The sequence below is a fragment of the Rousettus aegyptiacus genome, unplaced genomic scaffold (assembly GCF_014176215.1).
Source record: "Rousettus aegyptiacus isolate mRouAeg1 unplaced genomic scaffold, mRouAeg1.p scaffold_m13_p_13, whole genome shotgun sequence".
Lineage (NCBI taxonomy): Eukaryota > Metazoa > Chordata > Mammalia > Chiroptera > Pteropodidae > Rousettus > Rousettus aegyptiacus.
The window spans coordinates 39,784,307-39,794,650 of record NW_023416288.1 but is presented as its reverse complement, the minus strand read 5'-3'; positions in this window follow the sequence as shown (position 1 = coordinate 39,794,650).

Here is a 10,344-nt window from a genome sequence, read left to right as displayed (position 1 = left end):
AGAGCCAGTGCGTGACAGCTTATATAGTAAGGGGGGTCCCCGTGCTCTCAGCATGGCAGTGTGACCCCTTAACCTGGAACCTCCAGCTCTAATTCTGCTCCTCAGGATGAAGATGTTATCCAGGGAGAATGTTAAGCGCCGTCATTTTCTCATTATCCATTGACAGCTACCGCCCGCCCCGGCCCCGGCCCCGGTTTTATTTCTCACCCTGTGCAATTCACAATCCCTGGTGAGTCATTTTAACCTTACCCTCTTCTTTCATTCTTCTTTCTTCTTACTCATCTATAAAAACACCGACCCTATGTGAACCCTACATCCTCCTTGTTCGTGTCTATCCCAGAACAGCTGAGAAAAAAATTAGAAACAGCTGCACAGAATCTCGCAGCCCAGATGACTGGTGCCACAGTAAATCCATGACCCGCATCCCACACGAGCCGTCAGCAGTGCTGACCCAAACACTACGTTCCTCCGGTCTTTTGTCCCCTACAAGACGACTTCCGCCCGTCTCCTTTCTCCGGAAGCGTGCCTGGCTCTTCCTTCCTTTCTCACATAATGACTGTGTGTCTTATATCGTCTTACCCGGGCCACACCGAAATCACTTACATCCGTTTTCTCCTTTCCTCCAGTCCCAGTGGACGAAACGTCCCCTTTTCTACCAAAAGCCCACGCCCCACGTCTGTCCCCTCTGCCTCCAGGGCGTCACCCTTTCCTCTCCTAGGCCATCTTCATCTGCAAGGAAACATTCTTTTCGCACGCAATTTTACTTGAATATCGCCCATCTTGATAAACCCCCCTCGTCTCTCTTTCAACTCCTTCTGCCCTTGGAGAATGTCCGGTTGCTCCTCTCAGCAACACAGTAGGACCTCCAAGGGAGTTGTCCCCATACACAATATCTCCACATCCTCTCTGAAGTGGCACCCGCCATCCCATCAAAAAGCGTCCAGGGGGCAACTACTTTCATGCTGCCCAAATGAGCGCGCGGTCGCTGCTCCTTATTGCGTTCACTCCTTCAGCAGGACTCACCCGCACGGATGACACCCTCGACTCGTCACTTGCCGCCACCTTCTCCTGGTTTTCCCCTTATCCCACTGGCCTCAGTATACCTCGGTCTCCTCTTTGCTTGTTACCTGAATAACGTGCTGCCTTCCCTCAACATTCTGTCCGGGGCGCTTTGCTCTTCTCTGACACGTTCTTCTGAGGTAACCTTATGGATCCCCATAACTTTAAATATCAGTGGTCACTGGATCTTTCTGAATCCTGAAATAGTAGTTCAGTTGTGCCGAGCTCCAGACACTGATACGGAACCAATTTTTCCCCACGTAATTAAATGTCTGAACACTTTGCCCATTGTTCAAGCCAGAAATCTACAGATCAGTTCATTTTCTCCCTCAGATCTACCCATGAAGAGGGCCTAGTTTTAGCTCCGAAACTGCAGTTCTATCTTCCTGTCTCCACCTGTCTGTCCTCTTGTGGCCGTTGTCACCATCATTTCCAACCTGGACTTTACGACTCCACTGACAGTGCTCGTCCCTCCTAATCCTGTCTCTCTGCAGGGGCTATCTCATAGCAGAAAAATAATCCTTTCAAATCGTAAACCAGATCATCTGACCCTTGTGCTCTGCACCCTCCAAGGGCTTCTCCCTTCACTAAAAGGAAACTCCACCTTCTTGTCACAGCCCACGGCCAGCTAATGACCCCCACATCCTCCGACCCTGCCCCATGTCCCTCTCTCTGTTCCTTAACTGTAACCCCATCAACGTCTCTACATGTGCTGTTCCTTCTGTTGGTAACTTTCTCCCCCAAACTCACCCTCTGGCTATCTTTTTCTCAAAAGTCTCAGAGAGGACTTCATGCCACCCATCTAGAATACCCTAAATTTTAGCTCTTTATTTGGTTCCTTCTTTGGACTTATCATAGTCTGTGATCTTTCCGCTCTTTGCTCTAGTACTTGATTGAACCCATTTCCACATCAGAATGCATGTTCCATGAGCAGAGACAAGGGCATCCTTGTGGGTCCTTGTACCCCCAGTCTCAGCACTGAGAGGGGCCCATAGAAACTGCTGAGAGAGAGAGAGCAGGACCCCAGCCCCCCCCCCCAATAGATCAACAATGGAAAATAGATTAACTTCGGTACTGCACTTACAGGACACTCAGATCTTGCTCTAGATTCCACCGCTTTTCTAACAATAAAAAAATCCCAGGTGGGACATAGCAGACTGAAGGTCTATTAAATGCAGAGGGTCTGGCCCAACGGGACTGCACTAGGCCATGGACTTGACTTTGTGAACACAGATTCTAGGGAGTTCTGTTCTGTCAGGCCACATGGATAAAAGTCACACTTTACTCAGAGTGATTGACACCTAGGTCTGTCATTTCTGACTATCTGCCGTGTCTGATCATCGGTGTTATGCCTTTTAGCATCCTCATAATTAGTTCGGTAATCCAACCCTTCCCTGATCTGATATTTTTGTAGTTTAGCCTTTAACCATTATGACAATCAGAGTCCTGAAGCAGTTTGCTGTGCCGCATGGCCAATAAGAAGATTATGATGACTGGTGCTTTTAAAATCCATCTTGGCCTTGACTTTGCATGGCCAATGAAATCATTCGTTTTTTTTCCAAGGCAAAAAATCTGTGCAGGAAAGCAGGGAGTGGGTTTTATGACTGATTTCTCATTGGGTTATGTCTGGGGAAGCTTTCCCGTCTTTTTTAGTTTAATGTACATGCCTATTAATTTCCAAACTTCTGCAATGTGCCTGATTTAGAGAACTATAGGAGATAATACCCCTCCTGTTAACGAAACTTATTTAGAATCGTGGTGCTTCCAGACAAAGAAATATTCTCAATACTAAAAAGAAACAAACGACATGGGTGAATCTCATATGTTTCATATTCATAAGCAAATGCTGCCAGATTTAAAAAGTCACATATCGTATGATTCCGTTTGAATGACATTCTGAAAAGGACACATCTGTAGAAACAGGAAACAGCTCAGGGTTTGACAGGGCTGGGAGGGTGGCGGGGGGCGGGGGGCAGGGAAGATTGACCACAGAACGAGGTGTGAGGGAATTCTCTGGAAAGATGGAAGTACTCTATCTTTGTTATGGCAAGAGTTACACAGCTGTATGCCTGCTGTGGTAACTTTTACGTGTCAACTTGGCTAAGCTACAATACCCAGGTTGTGGATGTGGTTAACACCTATAGCTGTTTGACTTTAAGTAAAGATTATCCTTGATAATGTGGGTGGGCCTCATCCAATCAGTTGAAGGGCCTTCAGAGCAAAACAGAGGTTTTCTTGAGGACGAAGACACTCTGCAACAGACTGCATTACCAGCTCCTGCCTAAGACTGTCCAGGCTGCTGCTTTTCCCTATGGATTTGAACTTATCAGTCCCCACAATTGTGTGAGCCAATTTTTTGGAATAAATCTCTTTATAAATATATATATATATATATTTTTTCTGGAGAACCCAACACATACATACAAATTTATCACCATTTATAGAAAAATACACTTAAAAATAACGAATTTTACTATAAGTAAATTATACCACAATAAACCTGATTTTAAACAAACAAACAAACAAAAAAACACTGATTCAGAATCCTGATCCAAATTCTGCTTTGAGATGTTGAGAGAAAGCGTGTGTACAAGTGAACACGCATGCGAGTCAGTGTACACATGCCTACATGCCATACGTGTCTTTGTATGTGTTTCTGCAAAGAGTATGAAGAAGGTGGGAGTTTGCAAAAAAAACCCTTAATCATAAAAGTGGATAAAAAATGATGAAAAGAAGTCACCATCCTGGGCTGATTACAGCTAAACGAGGGGGCCCCAGCATACCAGGACATCAGTTGGTTTCTGTAGTGCACTAATGAGTCCTAACACGTGGGTAGGGAAATTAAAAGTCAACTGTTATATCTGTCGAATACTCCCTATACAAGGCGCTGTGGTAGGAGGTTCAATGTAAACGAGGTGAATAAAATATGGCTACTGCCCTCTGTGTGCTCACGGTCCGTGTCGGTAGACATGTGAACAACTCCGTGAATAACCGGAACCCTGGACACAGTCGTGGAAAGAAATCAGACAGACACAGAAAATTCTATGGAACGAGGAAGATGAGGTTCTTTACCTGTGCGGGACGGTCAAAGAGGGCTTCAGAAAGTTGCATTAAAGCTGGACCCAGGGAGGAAGAATACAATTTTGAGAAGCAGAAAAGGAAAAACTGGGAAAGAGGGTATTTGGGAATGAAAAAACAGAACTAATAATAATAATAATAATAATAATAATAAAAGTGCAAATCCAGGGAAATATGGACTTTAAGAACTGAGGGCTCCAGCAAGAACAAAGACGTAGCCAGTCAGGTGAATTCAGTAAATATTTGTGGAGGGATTCCTACGGGCCGGTTTGGCCAGGGCACAAGGTATATGCGAGGAAAGGAAGGATAAAACCAAGAAAGGGGAGGCTAAGGTGAAAACGCTAACAAGGCAAATTGTTAATTAGGAACAGCTTTAAAATGTTCCACTTCCGTGTGAGAAATGAAAGAACCCAGATGTGAAGCGGGTCATCCTGCCCCTTAAGATCTAGCTGATCTAGACGAGCCATCATTCCACACCCCATTAAATGTCTAATATCCTTCTCGGGAGGTTTGCTCATGCCTGGGGTGCTTCGTCATCCTCGCTTCTGGCTTTGATCTTCTACCCCCAATCCCACCCCAAATCCTCATTTGCACATCGGGTCTGGCTGCCATTTCATTATGTCTCCTCCGCTCGCCTCCGGCCATCCCTTCTCATCGCCCCAAGAGTTGGACTCCTGTCTTCTTCATAAACAAAAACCTTCCTTCTCCTCTGTGGCGTGCTTGGGGAGGCTGGAACCATCCTCCGGCCATGTGGAAAAGGGAGAGGAACCTGGACGTGGAGCTCAGCTGTGCTCTGTATGAATCTCCAAACCAGCCCCGGGCCTCTGGGCAGAGGCCCCCAGAGCCTGAGAAGAAGCCGCAGTCAGCCATTGGCCTGGAGAAGCAAAGCTGCAAGGCCTCGGCGGAGGTTTGGAGCCCAGGGCTGGTGTCTGTGGCGCTGCTGCCGCACCGACGTGCCCACAACCATGAGAGAAGACCGGCCTTCCTCTTGCCCCTTCCTCTCAATCTCCTCCTTCCCTCCCTCAGGCAGAGGCTTCCTTTTGTTCCTCTAGTCCTCCCAATAACTATAATAAATGTCCCGAACTGAAGTTCTTTCGTTTGAGTATCCCGGAGTGGTTTTTACTTTCCTGATTGGATATTGATATATGCCTTCCCTCTCCGCCAGTTAGCCTGTCCTGGTCTCCGCAGGCCTCAGCGCCCTCTGAGATGATCCTGGTGACTGCCGTTCACTTATTTACAGTCTCTCTTTCCCCACCGAAGGCGAGGATTAAGAGGGTAGGAATCCTCTACCACCCCGGTCACCTCTGTAGCACCAGCACCGGACGAAAACCTGCTTCACAGCAGATGTTCAATAAGTATGTGTTCGAAGAATGAACACACACGAAAATGAGGCTTTCCTTGGTTTCCATTAAAAAAAAAAAATTATCAGTAGAATTCCTTAGGGGTGCGCAGGTTTTATAGACGGTTTGGGGGCTATGGAAGAAACTTAAGTCTTGAAGTCAGTATCTACTTTGTCTTTCAGACACCCCACTATTTGCCCTCCGTTCTCTCCTCTTCCAAGTCCCTTCTGGCGACCTCCCTTTGGAGCACGCTTACCCAAACTCATCCTGTGGCAGGACAGTCTCTCCCCAGCCCCTCTCCCCGACTCGGCTCAGGGCTTACCTCTGTAGGTCCACACCCTTATCGATGTTCCCCCTCCCCAAACCAGCTCCTCCGACCCCCACTCCCCACATCTCTGCAAGGGGAAGGTCACAGCCGATGGCATTTTTCCCCCCATAGTTCTCTTCTCAGAAGGCAAAATTACTCACAATTTATTTGGGTTTAATACTGCTTCAAAAACATTGGAATATATTGCTTTGTGGTGGATATTAATTTAGGAACGTGTCCTCAGATATAGAGGATAGTGACATGTAAGGATACTCCTTCTTCTGAATCAAATATTAAATTTTCAGGGTAATAGAAGATAATAAAGACCTATAGCCCAACTCTCTGGCTCTTCTCTAAGTGTATATGCCTCATACAAATTCTAATTAAAAGCGGAGTAAGAACAGTGGGTACATTGTGTGACATTTATACCCTTCTATTGCCGCAAAAAAAAAAAAAAAAAAAAAATCTTCCAGTTCAAATGATTTCTGATGTTAGAAAAACCGACTATAAAAAGTGTGTGTGCGTATGTCTGTATTGCAAATCTTGACAGAAGAGATGCAATTTCCTACATAATTTGAATGTACCTTGCTCAGAAAATTCACAAACTTGGGGAGTAACCTTCAGACAAGGTCAGAATCAGTAGCTCCTTTAATACTGAGAATCAACCGCAGGACTGGCCATTGCCGAGGGCCGCTCAGAGAGAGGCCTCAGCTGGCAGAGGTGATGCAAAGGGAAGGCAGGCAAAGTAGAGGAGAGAAAAATAGGAAAGAAAATGAGGACATTCGAAGGCAATCAACAGTTGCCTCAGGTGCGTTTTGCTGTCTTCGCGGTGTGACTCAGCCTGGCTGCAAACAATCTATAAAAGGCCCCGCGAGGCCAGCGGCAGAGTACGTGTGTCGGGTCTGCCGCTCTGCCCACGTCTGGGCTTGCGATGCCGCAGCTGCACTTTGTTTCTCTGAGGCAGGAGCTGCTGGCCACTCATTTCAGGGTTCACTGGGAAAAATGGGAGAAGTCACTACCTTGTTAGCGTAATAGTCATTATTCCCTGCACTCATTGCTTCCTAAAATAAAAGTTGACCATGTAAGTGGAGAATTTTGTTAATCAATCTAAAAAGCCTTGCTCAGCAAAAGAAATGGGGTAAATGAGCGGCAGTTGTAATAAAAAAGTCTCAATTCTTACCTCAAGCTAGGGGACCTGAAGCCTAGGTTATAAATGTGGGCAAGTCTCCCCCTAGTGGACAAATGACCTCACCTTTCACTGGTGAAAACCGCACCAATTTGGTGAAACAAAAATTCATAATTATGAAGGAGAAAATAAAGAAGTGGTAAATTTGTTACGATGACCCAGATTTCTACCTCAATTTCTAAAGGTTTTTTTTTTTTTTTTTTTTTAGTGCAAAAGTGAAACTGAGTTAAAGTTTTTGAACTCGCTTGAGAATTTTTCCCCTTCAGGTTTTTTTCTATTAGTCAGTTGACTATGACTCTGAGAGTAGGTGGATAAAGTGCAGTTTTCTAGGTTTGAAAAGGCCCAAAGTCGCTTCTGAGAGGGGCACCATATTTGAGGACAAACCAAGACATTTTGTGGGAAATAAAGAGTGACTGAAGAAGGATGATCCTATTTTCATGGACAAAATGAGTCTTGATGTCCTTGCCTCTTGATCAGTGACCTGTTAGCCACCTCACTCTCATGGGGTGTCCTCGTAGTAGCACCCTATGCCAACTCCACCCCTGTTCAACCCGGCAGCTGCACCCTCCACTCGTCTGAAAGACAGATGTGGTGAATCATCTACGTCCTTGACTGGTCTTGACCAGGGCTCCACAGTCTTCTCCAGCGATCTGTGGCTGTAAGGAGGAGCGCTTGAACAGCAGTGCATGTAGTAGACCCAGAAGCGTTTCTGGGATTCTAAAATGCATCTGTATGTGCATATGTGTAAGTGCACGTGAGTGTGTGTGTGCGTGTGTGTGTGTGCGTTTGTGTGTGTCTTTACAGATAAAAGCTTACAGACTGGGAATTCTCCAGGTTTTCAAAGTATGTGTGACCTAAGAAACACTATAAACCACTGATGAAAAATCTCACTGCACTGCAAAACCAAGCCACAGCGGCAATGGGGTGCCCGGGCTGCGGCATCAGAGAGCTTAAATTCAAGTCCAGCTAGGATTCCTTAGGAAACTAACTTTAATCTCTCCGAGCCTTAGTTTCTTCATCTGTAAAATGGGAATAACATCAAAAGTGCTTAATCCATTGAATTAATGAAAGGATGAAATGATATGTCTGCCCTGCACTTCGCAACCCGCTTGAGACGTATTACTTGCTCAGTAAAGGTTGGCCTCCATCGTTATAACAAACTCCTTCCAACATATGTGAAATGTTAGGTTCTTTAAAATTCTAGTGTGTGCATCATGCATTTTCCAGTAATTTTACAATTTTTTGGATGAGATAGAAGGGTTATTTTTGTCTTCTGATAGGAAAATAGGTAATTTCTTTGAAACAACCTAAGTATGTTTCTATCCACAGTGATGGAGTAGATCATAGAATTATATAATTTTAAAGCAGGTAGAGACCTGAATTATTATCCTGTCGTATTTCCTTCAATGACATTTTGTAGATAAAATAATCAAGATGCATCAAAAAAAAAAAAAAAAAATAGATGTCCTATCTGGGTCACTCCAATGATGTGGCCACAATCTGTGGCCTTAACTTCTAACTCTGAGATGATTTCACCATAGCTCTCAAAGACCTTTTAGCCATTTTTTTCCTCCTGTTTCATTAGATTTCATCTCAAAGGTCTATACAAGGTTGAGAATGGTTGTCTGTGGGAAATATCTGTCAGGACCCTGCTCAAACCCCTGGCTTCCTGTACACTTGGCTCAAAGCTCGTCCTTCCTCCCTCCCCATCCCCCCACCCCCACAACTCTGAGAATTTCATACGTCAATCTCCTCACTGTTTATCTTAGTCTTACGAAGCTTATCACATTATAATTCTCTTTTTGTCAGAGTATAAAATTCTTGAAGACAAGAGACACACATGACCTTCATCTAATAGAATCTGACAAAAATAAGGTTCCACAAAGGAAAACATAGAAAGATAGAAGGAATTGGAAGGACATAGATTTCATTGATGAACTTGAACCTGAAACACTCCAGAGGACCAAAGAAAAGTCCATACTCATTGCTGACAATTTCTCCTGGAATGGTCTGGAAGCAATATAAACTGTAATCAGTTTGTAATCAGGGCCAATAGCACAGAAAGGCTGGAGGTGGGCTGTAGGAAAAAAAAATCTAAGACCTTTTCACATCTTGGGGACAGGAGTCTAAAATTTCAAAAAGGCAGAAGATGAGATTCAAGCCTGAAAAGAGAATGTATGTCAGAGACTTGTTCCTAAGAGAATGGCAAATGCTCGGTTCTTAGATCTGGTTCCTAGATGGGGCCCTACACCTGGGTCTAGACCCCAAAGGAAATGGCAGAGCAGACAAGTGCCAGGCATGACCCACGCCTCCAAGACGGGATGAGAGGTGAAGAAGGGGGGGGGAATCCCCAGGTCTGAGGACGAGAAGCCTTGAAAGCAGAGTCAGGCAGGGCCCAGTCTCCCCAACGTTGTCTTCTACTGCTGTTTCTCAGTCATTCCTCCTTACTGCACCTCAAACTATCCCACAATGGGGGAGACATGGCCATCCTCTCTGTCAGAAGAGCAAGGTCCAGATGGAGCAATGGCTTTTAATATTAACATAAGCTCAAATTGCTCTTTGACTCCCCTGAAATACACAGACAAGGAGGGCATTTGTCTGTCTGGATGGAGGATTCGCAGGTTTTGTGAGAGTCTCCGAGGGTCTCTGGCAGAAAACAGGTGCCTGGTGCTGTCCTCGAGCCTCTCAGGTGCTCACAGCTCCCCATCCCTCCCGGAGGGACTCTCTGTCTTTCAGAGTTCTAAGAATTAGGATTCTTTTGAATCCATCTCCTTGTGTCATACATAGGCCAGGCACTGTAGACACCGGTCTCTTGGGGGATCTTTTGAAGTTGCTACAAATTCAATGCTTTCAGAAGATGCTGGACTTAGGAAGAGCCAGACTTGCCTGAGAACCCTTAGGAAGCCAAATAATTTACTAACACAGGAGAAATACAGGAAGCACAATGCAGACTTATTGACTCCAAAGTTTCCCCTTGACACGAGACACAATAGTTTAAGGAAAGTTTGGGGTAATATGTTGACCAATAATCATTATGAAGGAATGGTGACACATTCCTTCTCAAAACAGGCTTTGATCTTGACAGAGGGCATAAGCAACTTGCTTCATTTTATCTTTAAATTAGCTAGAGATTTGCTTTTCAAAAGCTGGGGAAAACAGGTGATGAGTTTTTCTTTTTGACCAACGAAACACACATACCAGAACAAAAGAACATCATCAAGATTCTGCTGCTCAGAAGCAGGGAATTTACAGAATGTTGTTTGAGGTTCTGAGGTTAATTAAACACTAAACGTTATCTGAGCAGCAAGTGAGGGAACAATTCATTGTCCATGGGATTTAGCTCTGTTTCAGCCTACAGTAAATCGCAAATGCTC